The 25,298-nt window shown below is 38.5% G+C and overlaps 1 protein-coding gene across 29 annotated transcripts in view; it reads left to right on the top strand.

Annotated features, from left to right (window-relative positions):
• Window positions 1-25,298, top strand: part of ROBO2 (roundabout guidance receptor 2) — a 773,593-nt gene that overhangs the window by 493,107 nt on the left and 255,188 nt on the right. The gene's annotated exons all lie outside the window — the stretch shown is intronic.

Below are 25,298 nucleotides of genomic sequence, written 5' to 3'. Positions count from 1 at the left end.
TACATACCTGCCACTTCACTCTTCCTACAAAGGTCAAACAGGCACAGACCTTCAAGCAGTGCCTCTGATGATCCATGGGATGATCCATAGGAAACATTCACTTTACCTAACTTTAGCAAGCAAAGTCTTCTTTATACCTGTCTTTGCTTTTTTGCTCCTAATGGGAGAGCTAAGAAATACTGCCTATATTGTTAGGGAATAATGGATTGTTCAAAGGCATATTTTCTTTCACAGAGATCAGATATCTATTTTTTTCTCTCTCTCTCCTTCTCCCCCTTCCATCATTTGATGTAAAAAACATTTCTGGCCCTATTCCTTGTCCAAGTGTTGGTCTTAATGGTGCCCTTGGAACTTTTATAGTGCATTGGGTCTCCTGCTAGTTGTCAAGGCAGGGTTAAATAACCATATCACTGTTTGCTGCATTGCTCTGTCAGACGGTCTCTCATGATCCTAGCAGATGGTTATGCTTTGCCTTTTAAGTCAGTATTACTATTTTTATTTTTCTCCTATGGGCAAATCATTCAGTGTCTGGAAACTTGGCCTTTTTTCTCACCAGCATATATATATATATATATATATATATATATATATATATATATATATAGTGGTTGTATTTGAGCTCTCATCTCAGAAGTAAGATCTAGCACAGATAAAACAGGAAAAAAATGGTGCACTGCATTTTTTTATTATTAAACAATAGTGTTAAATCCAAACAGGCTTAAACAAAGAAAACACCTCATCACTGCTATTGCTTGTTCCATTTATTTGCCTGACGTTTGGGACTCAGATGGATCATATTGTGTGAACCCTATCCTGCTGCTTTCAAGGAAAATTAGTTGACCATTTTTTAAAAGCCACTAGCTGCTGATCATGAGTGACAACCCATGACATCAAATATGACTTAACTCTATGACTCATTCATTAAAATAAACAACTGGTAGAAATCATTCTACTGCTGTGTTTTATTTGTATTGTAAAAAGAAAGATCATGTGAACAGCTAGCTTGTATACTTTTGGAAATCTCAGTTCATAATATAAATGAACACTTAACCATGTCTTCTCACTCTTATCTCAGCTTTATTTTCCAGTAGTTGTAGAATATATCTGATATCTTCAGCATGCCAACTGGGTAAATCAGTTGATGAATCTCTCCCCCCTCTCCCAAAAATAGCATAGTAACTACTGCTAGGTTCTTTCATCAGATAGTATAGCATCATAGAACTGTAGAGTTGAAAGAGACCTCGAGGGTCATCTAGTCCAGCCCCCTGCAATGCAGGAATCTGAACTAAAGCATCCATGACAGATGGCCATTCAATTATAAGAGGTAAATATTTGGCCATTCTGTAACGAATGAAAGAAATCATGTTGCACTATTGCTAATGACACTTGAGATTTCACTCCTATATTTGTCAATTATCAAAATACACTGTGGGCTAAATGAAGTAGTGGGATAAGTGGAGTAGCTTTTGCTTGAGAGGCTCTGTGGACTGCCTTCGGCATCTAAAGCCTCAGATGGAAGTGTGCCATGGGTGGAAGCTAACAAAATGAGAAAGAAAAGCAGCATTCAGAAATCTTTACAAAACAGCTGCTTTCATGAACAGCTAGCTGCCTCTTCTAATACAATAAGTTCCTAGAATGAAGATGAGGAAGTTTCCTAAAATGAGAGATGCCAAGGGAAGAGACTATTCTACTTTCATAGAGAGGAAACTGGAAATTCAACTGCTTTTTTCCCCATTTTAGCTTTATTAATTTGATTGCAGCTTGTACTCAAGAGAAATATTCCTGAAGCAGTCACACTAATAGGTGTTCGTTCTTTTTACACAAACGTAACCTCTCTTTCTAACATGATGACACATATATTTATTGTTGGGCTCTTGTCATTAAAGTAGATAACATTGGCTTGTATCCAAAGCAACACTTGAATTGGAGGGGGAAGTGGAGTTTCTCCTCCTGACTCCCCCAATTTTTATCCTGATCATATTCTATGAACAGTTTGAGTAGCTGTGAAGTTTGAGTCATCTGTAATTCAAGCACTAATACACAAACAGAAGGTGCATTCTCAAATGTCTTCCTCCTACAGCATCCCCTTTGCCTACAACAGTCCTTAAACAATTCTAGAGGGTTAGAGGTGTGGAGAGTTGATGGGAGGAGGAGATGGGAAATCCCTGTTAATACATGCGGAGTTCCACTTGCATCTCTTTGGCTCCAAGCCATAGATTTTGAAGCCATTTGAAGCTGGATTTTCACAAACACAAGGGTATACAAAAACACAACAACACAACAGAGCCTCTCACATTAAAAGTCCCGAAACAGGGCTGCCTTCAGATGTGTATGTAAGGTTGTAGAATTATTTATCTATCTGATATCTGATGGGAAGCTGTTCTACAGAGTAGGTGCCACTACCTAGAAGGCCCTTTGCCTGGTTCCCTGTAACTCCACTTCTCACACTGAGGGAACCACCAGAAGGCCCTCGGAACTGGACCTCAGTGTCTGGGCTGAACAGTAGGGGCGGAGACATTCCTTCAGGTATACAGGGCTGAAGCCATTAAGGGCTTTAAAGGTCAACACCAACACTTTGAATTGTGGTTCAAAACATACTGAGGGCCAATGTAGATATTTTAGGACCAGTGTTATATTATCCCAGTGGCCACTCTGTTAAGTAATGCCAAGCATACATCTCTTTCTTATATTTCTTGCAGTAGGGATCATGTTGGTAAGGTGACCGTTTCAGTAGGTTTGTTGCTGTCACTTGAGGAATATAAGACCCCCCAGTCTCACCTGGAGCCTTGGATGGTATAGCTGAGGGATTGAAAACGTTTTGGACCCAGTGGGTCAGATTTTTATCTCCTCCGCCCAGGCAGGACAACCCACCTATCAATATCTGACAACAGAATAATTTCGCCAGCATCCCTTCCATAGTGCTTTCCAAATGCCTAATCCTTCAGAAGTTCTGTGCAAAGGCTCCAGCGCTTGCTAAAAGCTTTGTACAGCTCTTCTCAAATGCCTGAAAACCAAGATGAGGAGCACATTTATCCTCCAACCTTGTCACACTTCAACCATTCTCACAGAAAATGTAAAACTGATAAACAGAGATTCTGCAATCATAACTGATTGCATATCTTAGGATTCATTTAGGTGCTTAGAGTAGCTGAGCTCTCCTGCACCACCTCTTAATATATCTTGGCCTACAACTCTTTTGTGTCATCATTTCTCCTGCATGCTCACCAATTTCTTCCATGCAACAGTTTAGGACATTGATAAGCGTCTATGGAAATACTTTCCTGGACAGGCCTATGTTGAAGTTTTGTCGTCTTATGAAAACTGCTTTAAGCTCTCTAGAATTTGAGCTTTTATGTTGATTTTTATCTGTTTCTTTTTTTTTTAAAAAAAAGTTTTACTTATCTACTGGTGCTACAGCTATCATTGTAAGCTGTCTTGAGCATTTTAATGGAAAAGCAGGTTATAAATATTTTAACCATTCCATATAATATTGCCTTGCGAGCTGCATTAAAAATAGAGCTAAAACCTTACCTATTTATTGAACATTATTTTCCCAGAGTTCTCCCTCTGAATTATCAACTAGCTGAGAATGTCTCTGGGCATTCTAAATAAGTAGTGGAAGAGTAAGTACCACAGAGCTGCACTTCCTCTTACCAGGCTTACAATGTGAAATTCAAAAAAGAACTTGAAGTATGGGATGGGAGGGATGCACACGCTGCAGATGTGACAATCACTTGTACATTTCCACCCACTCAACCCACTTACATGAGAAGTGCAGTAAAAGAAATTACAGTACTTCTTCTTCTGTTATTCCCTGAAAGAGATGCCTAATACATTAGTATTCAAAGTATATAGCAGTTTAATATTTCCTTGTATTTTTCTTTAGTAAATGTTACAAAACAAAATGTCCAGCATGAATGTCTGTAGTACCAAACTGTACAGTCTGAGTGATCTAGATAAAAGCCCATTGAAATTAATGAAAATTAATATATTTGACATTTATGACTGGCCTTGAAACACGGGTCTACCCATATGAATACAAACACCTGTCAAATATTCATATAGCTCTATTAAATTCAGTGCTGGGGCTAATGTGATTGAAATGTACTTCATGCGAGAGAACTTTCAAAACTCGGATAAAATTGTCAATTAGTTTACCTATATTTGTACTCATGCTTGGTGAAACTGATGGTTCTCTTTACTTTCAGAATATTGTTGCAAGAGCCAGTTCACATGAGCTTTGGATATATGACAGATCCTTTCTGCACAATTCTGTAGTCATCTTGCAGTGGGAAAGGACTCCATCAAAACAAACATGAAATAAGCATGACTTGTGGCCACAACATGTCCTAGACTTAGAAGGTTCACAATGCTGGTTACTATGATAAAATTTAATTTGTCCCAGAACAAAATACTGTAGTTGTGGTTCATTTATTTTCTTCCTTTTTTGTAGGGAGGAAAGCAACAGCAAACAATTAAAATAACTACTGAAAAAAGGCAGTGTACTGTGGTACCTCTGGTTGCGAACGGGATTCGTTCCGGAGGCCCGTTCACAATGTGAAAAGCCCGCAACCTAAAGCGCCGTATCTGCACAGGTGTGCAGCGTGATTTGGTGCTTGTGTGCATGCGTGAAGCACGATTTAGCACTACTGCTCATGCGTGAGCAGCGAAACCCGGAAATAACCCTTTCCGGTACTTCCGGGTCGCCATGGGACACAGCCTGAAAAAACATAACATGAGGTATGACTGTAATGGAGCCTCTTTCCTAAAATTGTACAGTGGTACCTTGGGTTAAGAACTGAATTTGTTCCGGAGGTCCGTTCTTAACCTGAAACTGTTCTTAACCTGAGGTACCATTTTAGCTAATGGGGCCTGAAGCGTCTGTAACCTGAAGCGCCTGTAACCCGAAGTACCACTATATTTGAAACATTGTTTCCAGTTTGTGTGTGTGCTTCTGTTATTAATTTTAAAAGACTTCCTTTTGACAACTGCAGATGTAAACTAGCCTACCTATTCTAAAGCTGGAGAGAGTAGTCTAGAATATGTTATGTTAATAGTTCTGACGGCAATGAAATCACAATGCTTTTGTCACTCGCAATTTAATTTGGCACTACTGTCTCTGCTACTTGGGTGGAATATGTGCTTCCATTTGACCTAATCTAACTGATCCACTATCAGAACCAGCATTTATGCCTACAAATGGGGTGGACATAGCAGCTGCAAAATCCAGATGCCAAGCTTCACAGTTTATATTTTCACAGTGCCATCTGGGTCTCTGGCTATTCCTTTTATTGTTTATTGGCTAGCTGTATAGCTGGCTTTGCTGGGCAGTAGAACAGCCTGTGGGATATTTTCTGGGTCAGATCATTTATGGGAGTATCTTGTAATTTTGATTCCATTTTTCCCCATTGAAATAAACTCAAATCCGGGTGGCTTTGCTCTTTTTATATATCAGAAGTGTGATTTTTTGAACCAATAAAACAGGTGTTTCTTACTCAGAAAAAAACCCTTATATATTTTAGATTTATGACGCAATGTATTATAGTCAGAGGCTGCTTATACCATGTGTAAGACACTCAGAACTGATCTACATGTGCAGTCCCATAGCTACTTGAAATTGATTCCACATGTTATCTTCTTAGCATCACATTGCTCTTTGTGGATCTGATGCATCAGCCTCTCATGTTTCCAGTAGCTGGCACTGAAGTTCACAAGGAATTACAGCTATGTTTCCTGGCACATCCTGGAAGAGGCCTGCCATGTCTCTTCAGAAGACCTCTGAAGGATAAAATAATAGGACAGCCACTGCTATAGGGATAGTTGTTCTCATGTTAGAAAGCTAAACTGGGTTTTCTTTGAGGCAGTAGACAATCCATGCTCCAGAAGTCAAGCTGAGAATGTTTCAGAACAGTAGGTCAAGGAGGCAGCAAAAGAGATATATATATATATACAGTTTCCAGAGCTGGATTTCTGCGCCCAAACAGTGTGTATCAATGTGCTTTTTACTCTACCTTATTCCTGGCCACTGAAAGGCAGTTTGAATAAAAACATCTGACACTATTGCCAGATGACACACACACTTGGATTTGGGTGAGTTCTGGCCTCCTTACCTTAGGTACTGTAAGACTGTTACTTCAGACGAAACCCCGGGTCTTGTTTTGTGCAGACTGAATGAGTATTCTTCACTTATCTAAGCTACTATTTTTGGTTGTGTTGTGGGCTGCCATAATTGGCCCAACATTTTAGAAGACTTCTGTGGTGTGCACAATATTAAAGGAAGGACCTGTGTGTGCTTTGATTCAACATGGGGTTGTAATGCACGCCACTTACAATACTAACGCGTGAAATGGTCCTTAGAGGAGATGCCAATTTCCTATTCTTTTATACTAGAGAATAAATTGCAGTGATCTGAAAAAGTCTCGTCTGAAATTAAAGAAATTCTTCCTCCCCATTTTTTTAAAGACTGAACCTTCAGAACTGAAATGTGTATTTTAATACTGCTGATATCATGACAACCAAGTGCTTTCAGAATACAAAGAGTTCTTCTTTTTCAAGTGTGGCCTTGAAGAATAAGAAAAAGGAGTGCAGCCGCACAAAACTGCTTTTCTCGAACAGGCAGTTAAGAGGAAGTAAGGTTTCCCACTCTTTTTTCCTGAACTTTTTTTGTGAGAAACAAAGGTGCTACAGTTAAAGTCATTTAATCAGAAACCATTAAAATATTACAGTTTGCATTATGGCAGCAAAGTAAGACGAGTCAATTTTAAAAGAGTTGATATTACCTCATCAGGAAGGAAGATATCCTATAAGCTTAGGGCAGTTCCTCCAGTGCTCTGATGCCAAAGAACACATTTCAGATCTCATCTGAAGTGTGAATGTGAGAACAGTTTGTAGTTTCCCTGAAATATTCTTACACTGATTGGCACAGATTCCATATTGAGAATAATAGCTTGGAGGCTGCCCATATGGTAATTTCCAGTCTGTGTTTAGCTGGAGAATAAATAGCTTATCAAACTATTTTGCTCACATACAAATGTGGCACCTGATAATTTCTCCAATGAATGTTGCTGGTATCTATCTGACATAGATGTTATGTTGTAACAGAAAATAAAGCTGAATCAGTAAATTTAAGGGGCAGACATATATCTTGCTACTTTTATTTTCTTGATGGGATCAGGAATATTAATAAGTGGGTGATAGTTTGTGTGCACTAAGATTGTGACTGAATAGTGAGGCGGGCAAGACAGGAATTTGTTTTTTCAGATGTATGTCTGATTAAAGAATAGGAATTCAGCCTGTTTGATGCTACTCTTGCCTTTTAGCTGCCTGATCATAGAGTTTGCCTGTATGCCATCTGGCTTCTAGATAGACAGGTAGCAGCTGTGTCCAGGAGAGTTGTAGCACATCCTTGACTGGTGCATCAGCTATGACCTTTCCTTTTGAGAGCAGATCCTGCCACACTCTTCCTTGTCCACTTCTAGGTTAGATCTCCATTTGGTGCAAAATTCAGCAGGTAGACTTGTGACATCTAGTGTACTAACTGCATTGACTCCTGATTTATTTCCAGATGCAATTCAGAGATCTGATTTCAGAATATAAAGCCATAAGTGTTTTACTTAGACATACTGACAGAAGGGAAAATAGGGCAATTGCCCAGAGGCAGCACATTCGAGGGGACAGTGTTTCTGTTTCCTGGGTTGCATGCTAAGTCACCGGTCAGCTGTCTTACACTCAGCAAGTAAATCAGAAGCATTTTAGCAACACTAAAGAGACAGAGAGAGCTGCACCAATAGCCAGTGCAGCAGCAAGTAGCAGATACACGCTCCATCAAGTAAATTATGCTGCCTGCACACACAGGAAGCGACTGGATGAGGCTGTTGTGTGATGCACACATAAACAATGTCTCATTCTCACAGTCTCCTTGCTTAAGTGACATTTAAGTTGCTTCCTACAGCCTGGAGGTCCTGCCAACCTAGCAGTTCAAAAGCACGTCAAAGTGCAAGTAGATAAATAGGTACCGCTCCGGCAGGAAGGTAAACGGCGTTTCCGTGCGCTGCTCTGGTTCACCAGAAGTGGCTTAGTCATGCTATCCACATGACCCAGAAGCTGACTGCGGACAAATGCCGGCTCCCTCTGCCAAAGTGAGATGAGCGCCGTGACCCCCGTCGGTCACGACTGGACCTAACGGTCAGGGGTCCCTTTACAATTACAGCCTGGAGGTGGAAAGCCAGCAACACTGACACTGTCTGTGAGCCTAAACTTTTCTCCTTAGAAGTAAGCACCTTTGAATTAAATGGGCCTTACTTGCAGGTAAATGTGATTTATAGCACTAGTGAAGGCAATAGAGAGTTGGGAAAGTTCTGGATGTGTGCAGTACTTTCAAATACTTGAATGCTCTGTTTGCTGTTTCCTGGATTCTGAAATGGCTTTTTTTCAAGGTTGGCAAACACTTGTTATTGCACTGGAGGGGGTGAGAAGAAGAGAGAGATAGAGTTCGGATCCACTGACCCCAACCAAGTTGTGGGAGAGGTGATTTGGATTTTCACCAATGGCGCAGCAGGATCTGTTTCAGTGAGAAAAACACTGTCAAAAATTAAATTTAAAAATTCCCTGCCTCTGATGGTTCTATTGGACTCTGAAGTTTCGAGCAGTAGGATTCTGGTATTATAAGGTATTTCTTCTTCCCTTCTTTTCGTCATTTTTTAAAATTTCCCACCCCAATGAAATTATAATACTGCAAAACAATCTTAAGGCTTTAACTATCTTAAATTATATGGTAATAAAATTATGAGACAGTCAATTGAACATAGTTGTAGATATACCTGGAACAGATATACCTGGAAAATACATATATGAAGGTGATGTAGACAGTGAAGTGGCTTCACTTGCATATATTCTGTAATACCAATAGGGTTTTTTGGAGGGGAAATTATCTTGAAATTTCAAACCAAATTATTGTTCGTATTGTACAATTTATTATTGAAGTGGAGGTGGCTAATTTCTTGTGCCTGTGGCAGTAGACAGCGTAAATATGATTCTGTCTAAATGGTTTGGAATCTGGAAACACAAAATACTATACCAGTCCACATGTACCTGCCTGCACACTTTTGGTAGGATTCTGATGAGCTTCTGTTGCATATCCTAGCTCCATATGAAGTGCAGTTGGTGGGTGTGATAGAAAAAGCATTATTTATATAATTTCCCACTTCATATTTATTTATTTATTTGATTTATATACGGCTCTTCACCCGAGGATCACAAAAAAAAAATAAACAAATCAGTAACACTTTCTGAACACCATTAGTTGCCAGTGGGGCACCATTGAGGACCATTTTTCATTGTGATGGTTTTCAACAACTTATTGATAGGCGCTTCCTCTTGATTATGTGTTGTTTAAAATTCTTTGTTTCTCAAGGCGCTTCTGCTTCTTGGTTCTTATGATTATAGTTACATTCATTTAATAGACATTGTTAGCCATATTGGGAGATGCACTATGGCAGAAGAAGGACAAATAGAAATACTTTTAAAAATTATGCCGGATCAGGATATCAGTTTGCCAAACACACTGTGGCCAAAGAATACATATTATACTTGATTTACCAATATATTTGAGTGATAAGCGGCTGCTGTAAAACACATTCTTTTAGGGAGAGTGGTATTTTTCCTTCTCATTTTGCTTCTTTGTGATTGCCTTTATCTGTGCTTTTATTCAACTCCATGCTCTTTATTTATGGTGCATATAAAAACAGTTGTGGACATTCATGCATAAGTTATAACAGTGTAATGTTTTCCTCACACCTTGGGTTTTTCATATTGTCTTCATTCTGTTAAAAGAAAGGGCAGGCAGGAAAGAGAAACATCTACTAATAGAATTTTTGTTTTGTTTAGCTATTCAGCACTTCAGAGACTGCTCAGTGCTGCATGATTGAATTTTTCAGGCCACGTAAATCCATTGACTCATATCCAAACCTAGGCTGTCTCTCGATGTAGAAAATGAATAAATGAATGCATTTAACAATGAAAGAGGTTAAGTTAGGACATCCACCTGGTTTTATGGCTTTAAACTAGACACTTTAATATAGATCTCTCTCTAATTATTTCTTATAAATGACCAATCTATTAATGAAATAGTTCTCTTAAGTATCAATGCACTGTGGTAATAAATATAAACAGCTTCAATATAGATAAACATAAATTCTAGATCCCTTATTCTCAGTATGGTTTTAAAAGCTCCATTATATGGTGATCTCGTTTGTAAATTTTCTATTGATATTTCCTTTAAATGAGAGGTCAACAAGCCTATTAATGGAAATGCTGCTATGGAAGTTTTCATTGCAATCAAATTAGAAGACAACATTCATGGCAATATTTGTGGGACATGCAAGTATGTAGGGAGCTGGAAGAACTTTGACTTTTTGGTGAGATTTTTTTCTTTAGCTTATCCAACCTCACAAGCCTCAAAGAATAACCTGTTCTGATCTTGATTGCTGACCCATATAATGTATTGGTCACCAGCACTAACACTGATATATGAAGTGTAGGATGGAATATATAGCAACCTGTCTCCAAATTCCTGATACTTCTGTTGAATGTTGTATTGTAGTGTAGTGATGTTGGCCCAATTATATAGATGTTACTTATAGCCACTATCAAAACCAAACCAAAAGTTTACAGATGTCCTACTGGTTTTAGAAGTAGGTATTAGTTACCAGTCCTCAGCAGTAGTTCTTGGTGGCGACTTGGCCAATTCCATTGAGAACTTTATAATCCTTAGTCATACCACAACCATTGCCAAGACCTGGGTCTGTCTGGACCACACAATTGACATGATGCATGTGAAACATCCTTTTGTCCATTAGTATGCAGGAGATGGAAGAAGTGGGATTCTCTGAGGCCCAAGAGGATCTGGTTGCACTGGAGAAGGTTTATGAAGAAGTGGGCAGACACCTTAGATGCTGTAGGTGAAGGCTAGGAGTCTTAAACATTACACAAGCCTGCTTTAATCATTGTCTGCTTTGTCTGGGATAAAACGTAAATGGAAACCTGTCACACAGCATTCAATGCCAAAGTGTTTGTAATAAACTTTATTAGTAGGATAATTTGCCCGAGTTTCAGGAAGCCTGCACTGAAGTATTCAGCTGGATATGAACAAATAAAATCAACTTGCATATTAAAGATGTGCCGCAACAGTGTTATTCAAACTAAACAGCAACTGAAATATGGCTAACCTCACTGGCAAAGCGAGTTTAGTCAACTTAGCACAAGGTCCTAGTTCCTAGTTCCTAGGCAGGTAAGTGTAGTATCTGGAATTCTTATACTTCTGCGATGACCATTTGTGGTCATATAAGGGCATAAATAACTACACACTTTAGGGAAGTTTTTAATATCTGATGTTCTATTGTATTTTTAATATTTTGTTGGAAGCCGCCCAAAGGGGTATAAATAATAAATTGATGTTGTTGTTGTTGTTAATCATATTTTTCTGTACTTACTTTTCTCATTTTAATTCTTAGTACTTATTTTAATATTGCTTCTTCTAATCAACAAAAATTTAGCTGTTATGGGTAAATTGTACCAGTGATTTAATTGACGCTTGGTTTGCACAATACCCACTTAAGCAGGAGGACTGCTTCTTCTCTAATCCTTCCACAGTTGTAAAATTCCATGGCATCTCCATTTTCAGTCCTGAAATTTCAGCATAGTTTCATATATGTGTCTGCTCAGTTTTCATGTTTTGGAGCATAGGGATTTCTTACTAATGCAGAATAGTTGTAAAATCATGTTTGACACCAGGAATACATCTCATGATGGTTATCAGAAGGCAGTTGGCAAATAGCAAGCTTGTAGTTTCTATGCACTTGGACTACATTCAGAAACTTAATATCTGGAAATGACACGAGTATGTAGACACTAGATACTTCTAAGTGATTAATAATCGCTCATTTTACTTTACATTCTTTGACACACACACCCCAAAGTATATGCCACATGGCACCTTTCATTTGGTGCAAGTCAATAGAATTGACTTCCTATTTTCTGAGGTTTTCTGATCTGACAAGTACCTTTTTCCATAGCAAGAACATAGCAGAACCTACTGTTAGAAAAAGTAGGTATGTGTATGCAAACCCAGATCTGCTTCTGGCACTTGGAATGGAGTCAATAGCACAAACTGCTGTTATACAACAGAACTACAAGTAAAATGTAAGAATCTTGCTGTACATGCAAACCTGTACATGAATACATTTTGGGCCGCTGTCACTAAGGCTGTAATCCTATTCCCACTTACGAGAGAGTAGGTTTCATTGACCTCAGAACATACCTTTGAACAAACAAGCAAAGGATCACACTGTGAATTTATTATAATTGTTATAGATGAAGAACTGATGATGAACAATGTGGCCTCTTGATTGCGCATTGACGTAGATATTATGAGAAACTAGCTTTCCATTTTCAAGTTGCACATCCATTATTCAATATTGTTGGCATCTGCATTATATAAGAATAATTAGGTGAGCCTTTGCCAACCTGGGACGCGGGTGGCGCTGTGGGTTAAAGCCTCAGTGCCTAGGGCTTGCTGATCGAAAGGTTGGCGGTTCGAATCCCCGTGGCGGGGTGCGCTCCCGCTGTTTGGTCCCAGCGCCTGCCAACCTAGCAGTTCGAAAGCACCCCTGGGTGCAAGTAGATAAATAGGGACCGCTTACTAGCGGGAAGGTAAACGGCGTTTCCGTGTGCGGCTCTGGCTCACCAGAGCAGCAATGTCACGCTGGCCACGTGACCCGGAAGTGTCTTCGGACAGCGCTGGCCCTTGGCCTCCTTGAGTGAGATGGGCGCACAACCCTAGAGTCTGTCAAGACTGGCCCGTATGGGCAGGGGTACCTTTACCTTTACCTTTTTGCCAACCTGGTGCTCCCCAGATATTTTGGGCTAACACTCCCATCACTCCCAGCCAGTATGGCCGTGCTCCCATAAGGCCCAGCATCCTATAACATGTTGGTTGGGGCTGTGGTACGGGTTGTAATCCAAAGCATCTGAAGGGCACCAGGCTGATGAAGGCAATGGGTTGTATAACCCTTTTTTTGAGAGGCATGACCACCGTCAATAATTAGGTATTTAATATAAGGGTTGTGATATGAAAGAGAAAGTTGCTGTTAAAGCAGTTTGGTAGGATATAGTTGATCTTCTAGATGTTTTGGACTACAACCCAAACTCCAGATATTTTGGAGTACCACCCTGCTGGATGAGTTATCCAAAACATTTATCCAAAACACCAGGTTGACGAATGCTGATCTACAGGACAGGGTGAAAATCTTAAAGTTGTAGAACTGGGAAGTTATTTCCTTGCAGTAAGCCAGTCATTCTGTATGCTGGCTCATAAAATGCATGATGCCAAATAGTAGCAGAGTACAGTAGTAGACTTTTATTCTGAATGAAATAGTTGCATAGAACTGCTCTGACTGGAGAAAGATAGCAAAGTATGTAAGTTACATTTGAAATTACTTATTTTCTAACTTGCAAAAGAAATCATTCATGACCTAGCATGTCTTTATCTCCAGTGTAGCTTGAGAAATAAAGACAAACTTGTGATTTCATATGTTAACTGCATCTGGGAAGAAAAAGGCAGGTCACAGTGCAAGGAAAAAGTGAACACGGATAAATAAAGCAGTTCATTTGTAAGTGGGGTGATTCCTCTTGCTCATGCATTAGTTCTTGTGGTACAGAGGAGTAGTAATTTATTGATGCAGATGGCTATGTAAAGTGCATGCAATTTGTGAGGGGGCTTGACCCTTGACTGATGGGCCATATGTTGCAAAGCCCCAGAGGCATCATTTGACTGAATTCTCTTCCTCTCTCTGTCTCTGCACCTATGGTCCTTGTTCATTCACCACATATTGAACTATAGACTTTCTAACTCCTCCAATAAATCTCTAACTAATGGCTTACAGTTCCATAATTTAACTCTTTCCTTACAAAAGAAAAACCTTAGCTGTGATATTCTATAGGTTCATTAGAATAAAAATGAAACAATAGAAGAAATAAGACTGGAAATACTGTGGACACAATCAAGAAAGAGTAAGGTGCTTTTACGTTCCACTGCTTTCAAAAGGGAGGAAGTTAAGCATGTATTTAATTTCCCCACTAAAATTAATGAAATTTAAATGTGATTATTTTTGGCTGGAGTGTACCCAAAGTGTTTCAGCATGCTTTAATAATGGCTTTTAAGACTTGTATGCTTCAGTGAGAAGTACATTAATTACAGAAAAATACAACATTCAGAAACTAGTTCCTGCAATATAGTGCAGACAATTGACCATTCTTATACTAATAAAATCATAACTAACATAAATAACATTGATCAAATATTTCACTAAATGCCAAAAACAGAACAAAAAATCTCCTCTAACTTAAACAGAGTACCTATCCATTTGACAAAGCTTTCCATCTTTATTTAGTAGTTAGCAGGTTTACAAATCACTTTTAAACCATTATGTGGCATATTTCATTCAAGATTTTGTGATGATGGAAATGTCTATTAAAATATCCTTTCCTCCCCAACAACAGCTGTGCCCTAGAAATGAAGAAAATTCTGCAAACTTACTGTAAAAGCTTTATATCAGAATCCACCTTTCTTCAAGAGCATTGACTACATTAGTTCGGACAATCTACATTAGTGCTGATAAGTGTTGTCCCATGAGCACAAGGACCTTCACCTGCACAGCAGAACTTGCTCTCCCTGGGTACCTGCTCAAAAATCTGTCCTGGGAGTTATCCCAACCCTCCAGAGATTTGGGGCACGCAGGGGGAGGAGAAGAGGAAGTCCTGCTGTGCAAGGGGAAGTCCTTGAACTAATGGGAAAACTTCATTGGATACAAACCTACTTTTTATTATAATGAACTGTCCAATTATAGTTGTATATATTTTAATACATTTTAATACACATAACACTGAGTTGAGAGATCATGTGTGTCATGCAGCATTATTTTGTGTGTAAGATTTCTGGTGCTATGTATTGAACTAGAACTGTGGCTCATGAGTTACTAAGAATTTTTGTGGAGAACTAGGGTTGCCATATGTCCAGGATTTCCCAGAGGTGTCCTCTTTTGGGGGGGCCAACATGCCTGTCCAGGTGGATTTTTACATTTAACAGGATTTTAAATGTCCAGGTTTTTGGGTTCAGGCACGTTCACGATCGGGAGGGTGACATTGACCCACTGTGCCCTGAAAGCGGACGTGCCATGTGGAGCCGGAGGAGAGCATACACAAGGTCTCCAGTGACTGCCACCTGCAGTGAAGATCAAGGGGGATCTGGGGTCCTGCCTCTGGCGTCACTGCAAGCTCGCCACCAGCATCGCCTCCGTCAGGCCAGAGTGCCTCTTTCCCCGCCTTGAGCTGGCTGCAGCTGTGGCCAGCCCAACCGAGGGAAAGAGGCATGTGGGCCTGTTAGTGCTGAAGCTGGTGGTGGCAGCAGAAGCAGCACCCCCATTTTGCATTCAAAGTTTGCCACATTCTTTCCTGGCACCATCCAATGTCTCTCCAGTGCATGTCCTGCAGTGGCATGTCCCAGTGTGTGTGCTGCCCCCACCCCCACCAGCAAGTGTGTACTCTTGTTTGCTTTTAAGAATATGGTAACCCTAGGAGAAGCAAATTCAGAAAGAGATACATTTCCAGTGTATTTTTATGTGCTTGTGTGGCAAATTCATACAACTTTTTAAAGTTATAGCAACTTTAAGAAAGAGCAAGCAGCTGTGCCATAGCAAAATTGATTTGATCTTCTAAATTGTTGAAGCTATTTTAATGTAGAAGAGCTGTTGCATTTTGATATGCTCATCAGTTCCTGGCAGTTGACTTTCTCTTTAAAAAAATAGCTTTCCTTCTTTTGTCAAGTAATTAGAGTTGAGAAGAACTCATGTGAGAGATCTTTATTCTGTGTTTGAACATGTAAAATATGAGACTGGAAATAAAGGAGATAGCCATTCTAAAGCAGCTTTTTAGATAAAGTGGGATAAAGCCAATAAATTGTCCCCAATCATAAATTTAAATTCCGCTATACATTTGTCCCCAAAGGGTTTGGGAGGGAAAGCATGTAGGTTTTGAATTTTTACTCCTTGAAAAATAAAAATAAAAAGGAGACTGTTCACTATTCTGTTAGATCTTGTCTCTCTGGTCCAAGGTTATTCCAAGTAGCCACAAATAACTATTATTTTATTTGTTATTATTTTTTAATGAATGAGCTATTTATACAACCCTGATGTTAATGGGATTTGCTAGGGCAAGGTTGTTTTACAACCTATGATATCAGAAGCACTCTAAAATTTGCTTCATTCTTCCATTTGCAAATAATTCCTTTATTTAAAAAATGACTGAAGTATAGGTGTTGAATGGGTTTTTTAAATGAGATGACTTCTGAATTTGAACTGATTAGAGTTGAAAAAGAGAAATGGTTGCTATTATGGGATTTTCTCTTTTAATACTTAATATTTCAAGTTCCATGAAAATCAGTGGTTAGCACTCAAAGTAATAGAATATGACTCAGAAACATGAGTAATATGTGTTCTAAAAGCGATTAATTAAACAACTAAACATTTAGATAAAGTAATGAAGATGTATTGTTATATCTAAACATTTTCCAAAAGATAATAAATCAAAGCTTTTTTAAAAAAATCACAACAGCAGTTGTTTTTATTTAAAACAGTAAAATCCCACAGCAGTGGAATGACCATAATGAAAGTGCCAGTCAAGCTTCTCTGGGCATTCCATATCCAGGGTGTCACCACTTAGAAGGCCCTCTTCCAAATAACCTATGCAAGGACGCCTTTAGCAGAGCTTCTGAAGAAAATCTTAAGTTTCAGGTAGATACAGTGGTGGCTACTGACCACTGAGGCAGCTAATGGTACGTGGGGCTAGCCTACAGTAAGAGTTGAATTGGGCAGTTGCTGTGCATCACAGTTGCTCAAAAGCCTGTAGATTCCCCCTTAATTACTTGTGAATTTATACGCAAATGCTATTAAAGCTTAATCAAAAGCAATCACTTTCCAGGGTCATTTAGAACTTGCTAGTTTAGGGATATAACAGTAGAACTCTATTAGAATTTCTGCAGTGAGGCAGTATCTCTGTCAAACAAGACAGAAAGAGAATTTGTTCATTGACATAGGAAACTCAATTATTAAGAGCCTTTATGTATGCTAACTAGTGCTAAGAAAGAGGCAAAATATTCTATTTTATAAAAGATTTTCTGGAAGGCAGCAGTACATGTTAGCAAGAGTCTGCCAAATTAATGCAGATACAGCAGGGATTTTCCCCAATTTATTACAACTGAACACATTGGTCAGGGAGGGTTTGGGGTGAGGCGCGCGCGGGGGGGGGGGGATAATTCCTAATATCTTATTCAGCCTCTGACAGAATCACTAAATACCAAATTACCTCTCCCTCCCACCCCACAAAGTGCAGAGGCATAATTTTGAAAACTCCCTTAAGAAAAGCATGCATATGACATTGCAAAATGTTGTTCAATTCTTTCACTTTCTCCCATGGCTTACAGGTGCCTAGCAATGCAATCCTAGACCCACTCAAAAAGTAAGCCCCACTGCATTCACACTCCCAGGTAACACTATTTTCAACTAATGCAAAGCAAGGCTCTTGTGCATTTAGCAACTGCCTAGAGGGAAGAAATATTGCAAACAAAAGAAATATTGCATTCCTTGGCTTGGCGATGACAGGAACAGTTTCATCTGTTGGATTTCTTTTCCATAGCTGTTAAAGACACAGGAACCCAGAGGCAATCCTAGTTAATGCTGGTGAATTTGTAGTTGTGTTTACCTTTTTGTCACCTTGTGCTTAATGGCACAATTGAGAATATTTTAAAACTAAAACAGTAAAACCTAAAATGATATATGGGTGACAAATTGTTGTTGTCCATAATTATGATTATGCAGCTGAAACTTATATGGAAAATTAGGGCATTAAAAGTGAAAGGTTGTTACAGAAAATTTCTCAGATGATTCATTAACTCATTTTACTATGCTTAGGTACAGCAAAGTGAGGCATAAATTATTTACTGTCCTGCCTTGTGAAATCCAACTTGTCAAAATACAGTATATGAAATCAGCTTGGTCTAACTACAGATCAGGAAGTAAATTTTAGTTATATTAAATCTATAGGTAAGCCACACAGTTACCTGAGGAAGCTAATATCTCATTAACTGTAATCAAATTTCAGTTGTAGCTAGTAATTAGCAGTCTTCATAAATATCCAAATCATAGCTGGACTATTCTTTGCAGGGTTCATAGTACCCAAGTAGCTGAATTACTTTAACAACTTAGATACCACAACATCAACAACAATAACTTTATTATTTAAATGCCACCCATCTGACTGGGTTGCCCCAGCCACTCTGGGTAAAAATACAATAATAATAAGTTGGATAGCATCCATGTGATGCCTGTTCATGTCATTTCCTGAAATGCCTATCTCACACTGCCTAATCGTAGAGCTGGCTGTTGACTATTCTGCTGATTCTTCAAATATGTAGAAACTTGGCTCACATCTAACACCACAATTTGGTTTGATGTGAGAAATTATTGAACTTAATTAACTCAGAAAATAATTCTCATTGATTTATAATGCTCCCTTAGATTGTCAGAAAAGCATTATAATGCCTGAGTTCTACTGCTCAGATTCTAATTCTAGTCTAAGATGGGTTCAACTCTTTCTCTTCCATATCCTTTCCCTGTCCTACCTACCTGTCTTGACTGTTGTTCCTCTATCAGTCACCAAGGGAAGCAAGGAGAGAGGCCTCTGTCCCCTCCTCCCTTCCTCTGGTGCCTGTAGCACTACTATTTTGGCGAGCAAAGCACTAATATATTGTATTTTCCGAGGACTATTAACAGTAATAAGTCATCTGATGGTTAGTTGTAATTCTCAGGAAATTATATTTCTTGCTGTTCCTGGCACCAAAGAGTTACGGAATTGAAGAAATCACTCTTGGTTTTCCTTTCTCACTACTGGCAGAGTAGCAGCCAGGAGTGGAAAGAACGTTTGAAGGTTTACAAGGGAGAAATTGGGCCCTATCATGCACCCAGTGATGCTGGGGCTTCAATGACTCATCATCACTCATAATAGCCAGTTGTCAGGCCCAATTACAAGTGTCTCCCCCAGTGTAGCACCCAGTGCAACACAGGAGGCAGGATTTAAGGAATGATCATACGGTACAATCCTATGTACATCGATGCAGAAGTAAATTTCATTGAAGTCAGTTTGAAAAGTGTGGTAAAGTATGCTTTGATGCACCTTGTACTTCATATGGTTCCTCAAAATCCAGTTCAAAATCAGTGAAAACAAAGCACTGGCTTTATAACACTAAAATACAAAATAATAAATGTTGATCATTATATCTGTAGGGCAGGCAAGAGAGAACTGATCCTGCTATCATTCAGGATGTGGAATGAGAGTCAACAACTGTGGGAAGGATTGGAAATAATTTATAAAAGAACAGCACTCAGCCCATAATTACTCATCATTTTTTGCTGATTTCAGCAGAGATGCTAATTTTTATGGATCCCATTTGTTTACTTCAGCCAGAGGAATCCCAGGAGAATCAGATTCGCTCTCTGATGCTGTAAAGCCAGTCATTTGTTTTTATCCAGTGCTGTTCCTTTGGGCCTCCCACATGCTTAAGTTATTTTAAGCACACAGCTTCTTAACAGCTGCATTTATCTACACCATCCTTGTTATTGTGACTGAAAAGAGGGGGGAAAGGCTGGTGGAAGGAGACATTTCATGGAAAACAGCATCCGGTTTTGGTGGAACATAACTGGGGTTTGGGTTGTATTTTTGTGTATGTTAGTCAGTGCTATTTTTCTAGAAAAAGAGGTGCCGGAACTCACCATGAACGCTTCCCCTGTTCTCATATAATGGCAATGGAGCCCACCTAAGAGGTGCCAAAACTGAGTTCCGGTGAGTTCTGGCTAAAAAAAAAAGGCCTGATGTAATTAAAAAAAGAAATTAATTAACAATGCACTTTCCTGGGAAATGAACACTGCCAACATTATTCTAAAGTGTATTCATGAACCAGCACCTCAAGGCTAAGAGTACACTATTGTCCAAGCAAAAAGAGTAGGAAATATTATTAGATACATCACTTTTGTATGCTAAACTTCAACTACACCTTCCCATGAAAATCACCAGTGTTCCTAGTTTGTTTTATTGTTTTTGTTATGAACTGTAAGACACAATGGATGAACATTCCATGAAAACCAAAGGATCCCCTTCACAATATCTCTTCAAGTTTTAAGTACCCTGACACCATATGGTGAAAATAGAAGATTTTCAGAACAAGTATTTTATAACCCTCACCCCATGGTAGCTGACTTCAGCGACCTTCATTGTTATTTCATCATAGCATGGCTCTCAACAGCTGTAGTTACAGATTTTTTAAAAGTTGAATTCTTTATTTAAAAAAACCCATATGCTGTAAAAGCCTGCTCTATATCTGATTATTGTAGCTATTTTTAGAGTAGAACAGCATCAGAGGAAGTAGATAAATACTGAATTTTATTTTGGAGCACAACTTCGTTAATTTTGTGATCTAATAATGGTTCAAACTGCTCAGTAGCAACACAGTGGGTCAGGGAATAAAATAAAGATCATAGACTCAAAACTGATTGTTTCAGCTGCAATTGGTTTATTGTTACTCAGTATTTCATTTAAATTAAAATATTATCTTCATATAGAAAATAATACTATGAACTTTTGAAAAATAATAGCAATATAAAAATAGCATTGCAGTTGAATTCACAAAGCAAACAAGAGGTTGTTATTTCTTACCCTAAATGAAGATTTGGTCTCTAACTTCCTGGTTGTTATGTACTGAAGTTCTCACACTGGGCCAGCAGGGGGATACTGGAGGTAATTATGCAAATGAAGGATCGAAAGTGACGTTCAATGATTGGATAGTTTTAGAAAGTTGTTACAGTAACGTGGTACTGGAGCTCTATATAAGCAGGCTGACTGAGCCCTTCAGTTCAGTTCTGTTCCAGCTTACAAATAAAGAGCTGCTTTGGAGAAATCGCTGTGTTGTCTGATATGTTCACCCACAACCTAACACTGGTCATAACTTCCCCTAACTTTCCCATCTAGTTGCAGAATTTCTAAGTATTCTAGCATTGTAGAACAAAGTTCATGGTAACCTAGCCTGAGCCATGGACCAGGAACCTTTTGCCTAAGTGAGGGTATGTGAAGAAAAGTTGAATGGATAGCATAGCAGAAACATAAGAAAATAACAATCCTCTGGACACCTTTTATATTGATGAGGTACTGGACCAGGACAATGGAGTTTTTCACACTAATTTGTTTCACACTAATTTATTTAGACAAACCCACGTGAAACTTAGACTATGATTGTCCATAATCAAAGTATAACTGGAACCCCTGTTTCCAGAAATTCTTTATTCAGGTCACATACTACATTGCTGGTTGCGTTTTCTGAAAGAGTTCAACTGTTATGATCCCACAGTTGCTGAGGTGTAGCTGTTGTTTTTCTTCAGATTCTTTGGCATCTTGTTATTTTAGTGTTCTGCTGTGGCACAAAATCCTCTACTATGGTTCCTTGCTGGTTCCAAGCATTGACAGGGATGTGCTGACCAGCTGTGCCTGCGGCAGCATGGCTGCACCCATCCAACACAGAATTATTACTGATTGACTAAGCTTCTGCAGCTTACCTGGTTGTCTTTGACCTACTGAGATTAGTATGTTTTAGGTTGTGGGTTTTTTAAGGGCCCCTTTAATTAACACTGTGAATTACAAGTCTTCATTTTCAAGATTCTGCTTATTCTTTTCTAATGATAATGGAAATGTCTAGGATTCTTAACATCTGGGTAATTAAAGGCTACATGTAGCCTGTGGGTTGTGGTTTTTCCACTTTTAATTTGGAAGATCTGAAGTAGGAAATATGGACATACAGTAGGCTACATGTAATCAACCAGGCAGTCGCCTGCAAAATCTGTTGTATGTCTAGTGAGGTGTGTAGAGCTTGTTGATTATTTTTTGTATCTGTGTGTGTATGTTGCCTCAAAAATCATCAATGTGGCTAACAACAAAATAAAAATACATAGAAATGACAAACACAATAAAATACACAAAGCAACAATGAAGAGTAGAAAAAAGGATAAAGAAAGCTAAAAGCTCTCTGGAAAGGTGATAAATTTCTCAAGATTTGTTGCCTCTGAATCCAAAATAAGATTTTTTAATTGTTTTTATCAAAGCATTTGGGATATACTTTTAGTTGCTCTTCTATGTACAGTGGTACCTTGGGTTACATACACTTCAGGTTACATACACTTCAGGTTACAGACTCCGCTAACCCAGAAATAGTACCTCAGGTTAAGAACTTTGCTTCAGGATGAGAACAGAAAACATGCTCTGGCAGCGCGGCAGCAGCAGGAGGCCCCATTAGCTAAAGGGATGCTTCAGGTTAAGAACAGTTTCAGGTTAAGAACGGACCTCCGGAACGAATTAAGTACCTAACCACTGCATATACCACTGTATATGCCCATGGTATTGGCATTGCAGTTGGTTGGTGAATATTCTTGTATGTTTGCTTTTCAAACTAAGCCAAAATAACCCAGAGAACATATTATATAATAGAATTATTACCCAGAGAAATAAATTATATAGGGACTATAGTGAGCACTGAGACAATAAGACTGAAATCCTATACATTTCTGCTATTTGACACAATGAGAACACATGTGCTCCAGTGGAGGTGGCTGTAACCATTTTGCTTTTTCCCAGTCATTTAAGCACAGCATGGTGTAGTATCTCAGCCAAGCTTAAGCACGCTGAAAGGATTTGGGAGGAGCAAATCAGCTGCACGTTCATCTCTTAAGAACCAGTATGCTTTGGTCACATCCATATTAGATTATTGCAGCAGCCACTCCATAGGTCTTCATCAACCAGAATATTGCCTGGTATTTTCTGTGCAATTTCCACATGCTACCAGTTCAGTTTTCAGGCACAATTCAAAGTTTTGGTTATTATCAATAACCAGGACCACATTTCTCCACAGTGGGCTGCCTGTCTACTGAATAATGGATCTGAGATCTTGCCCTTTGGCATTGGAAGTCCAGATTGCTGCGATGTGGAGTGGTTGTGGGATCTGGAACTGCCTAACTTGGAAAGTCTGGTTAGTTTCCTTTGTGTTGGCAGTTAAGTGTTCTGTTGAGATCTTTTTTTCTCAAATCTTTTAGATGGCTGTTTTTTCTTCCTTGGTACTGTGAGTTATGTGAGTTGGCTCTGGTTTTTAGCTTTGTATTTAATGTTATTATTGTAACCTCTTTGCAATGTGTTGTGGAGATCTACCTGTATGTGCCTGAAAACCAAGATAAAATGATTTTATTAATCAGTGAATAACATTTACTTAATTAATTAAAGCAGATACGGATCAGAAACACACTTTTGATGATATGACACTGTCTTCAAATGTTGTGAGAAGGTTGCTTGAATATGCTGTGCTATTTGGTCGACATATTTGTTTTTGGTGACAGGTGCATAGGTTAACTCATAAAGGCTACTAGACTGCTCTGTCTATGCACAGTAATCTATAAGTACTGTTTATGGATAGTTCAGTTGGTTAGAGCATGGTGCTGATAACACCAAGGTTGCATGTTTAATCCCCATATGGGACAGCTGTATATTCCTGCATTGCAAAGGGTGGACTAGATGATTCTCAGGGTCCCTTCTAACTCCATGATTCTATAAGTAATGGTAGACAGTGATGGTAGACCAGCACACCTTTCCAAATTGCTGCTCTACATGTTTCACTTGTCATTACAAAATATACTTTAAACAAGCAAACAAATGAATAATGTCAGGTAATGTGAGCTGTTGTAACCTTTCCAGGCAGGGCTGAGATATATTTATGACATTATATATGTTAGGGATATGTAAGTTTTTAATGTTTCAATGTTGTAACCTACCCTGGGGCTTTATGGTGAAGTTCAGGTAATAAAATAAGTAAGTAAGTAAGTAAATAAGTAAATAAATACTATAATAATAATTGATATTATCAATTATTTCTGTGTGTTAATAAAGCTTATGCCAGCACAAATTATAGTCTTTCAATCATTTTTCTCTTGAAAAGTAGGTATCACATTTGTAAGTTTTTCAAATATGGTTGTTTTAGAAACAATGTTCTTCCCCTTCCTTTGTGCAGGGTGTGTATTTGATTGGATTATGTGTCAGTTGCAACAAACCAGAAGATTTAATCATGCTGGTGTATTACAAAGTTATGGGTCAAGCTTAGGTTTAGTTGGCCTTCTTTTAATAGATAAGTTGTAAAGTACACACTGCTACCACTTCATATTCTGAACTTAACAAAGAGGACAATAGGGGTTAAGGAAAACAAATATGTGGTATCTTTGGGTCAGAAAACAAATACAGTACATGGAAATGAAAAGATAAAAGACCCTTTATAAATGAGATAATAATGTACAATATATTCCAAGGTCAAGAAAACCACATTACAATTAGTTTAGTCTTTGTAATTTGGGAAACAAAAGTCCATCTGCCTGGGGGTTGGTCTGTACAATTGTTTCACTAAAAATCATAGAAAAGGGTGCTGTGTTTCTCTTATCCTTTTTACTAGACCACCCAAGTATTCTACTCATCTCTATTCTTTTGCTGCTGTTTTCCCAACTTTCTTCCTGTCTATGATGGACAACAGGGTTTTTTCCTTCAGAAATTTCATACCTTGTGTGTTATTTGAATAGCCATACATATAACCATCCTCTGCTAATACTTAGCTTCTCATTTAGTAATAATTTTCATTCAATAAATAGGCATCTTTAAACATTCATATTAAAACATTTAATCATTATTGCATAAGAAAAAAAGTAGATTCACTTTCCATGGACAAAATGTATCATAACATTTAATGACCTGTCGTAATGTATAAATGCCATCTTAGGGGGGAAAGTAGACAAAGTTTTACACTACTAAATAATGTATCCATGTTTGCATAAGATTACTACCAGAATTCAGTTAATCGAATGTTGCAGACAAATGTAAAGTTTACCTGCAACTGCTACTCAGTGACACATAGCCGTTGTTATACCAGTTGTTAATTTGCAGCAGCTCCTATAATTTGCAGTGTGATCCTATACATGTTTAATCAGAAAAGTGTAATTAAGCTTAAATGAGTAGGACTTACTTCCAGACCCAAGTAAATTGGCATAAAACTACATCCATAACCTCATGTTTTAAAGCTACAAATAATATTTGAAGATGAAGTTGCACTAAATTGAAAAGCT

This window comes from Podarcis tiliguerta (assembly GCF_965153285.1).
Source record: "Podarcis tiliguerta genome assembly, chromosome: 4".
NCBI lineage: Eukaryota > Metazoa > Chordata > Lepidosauria > Squamata > Lacertidae > Podarcis > Podarcis tiliguerta.
The sequence above is the reverse complement of the archived record's forward strand: the minus strand, read 5'-3'. Positions and strand labels throughout refer to the sequence as shown.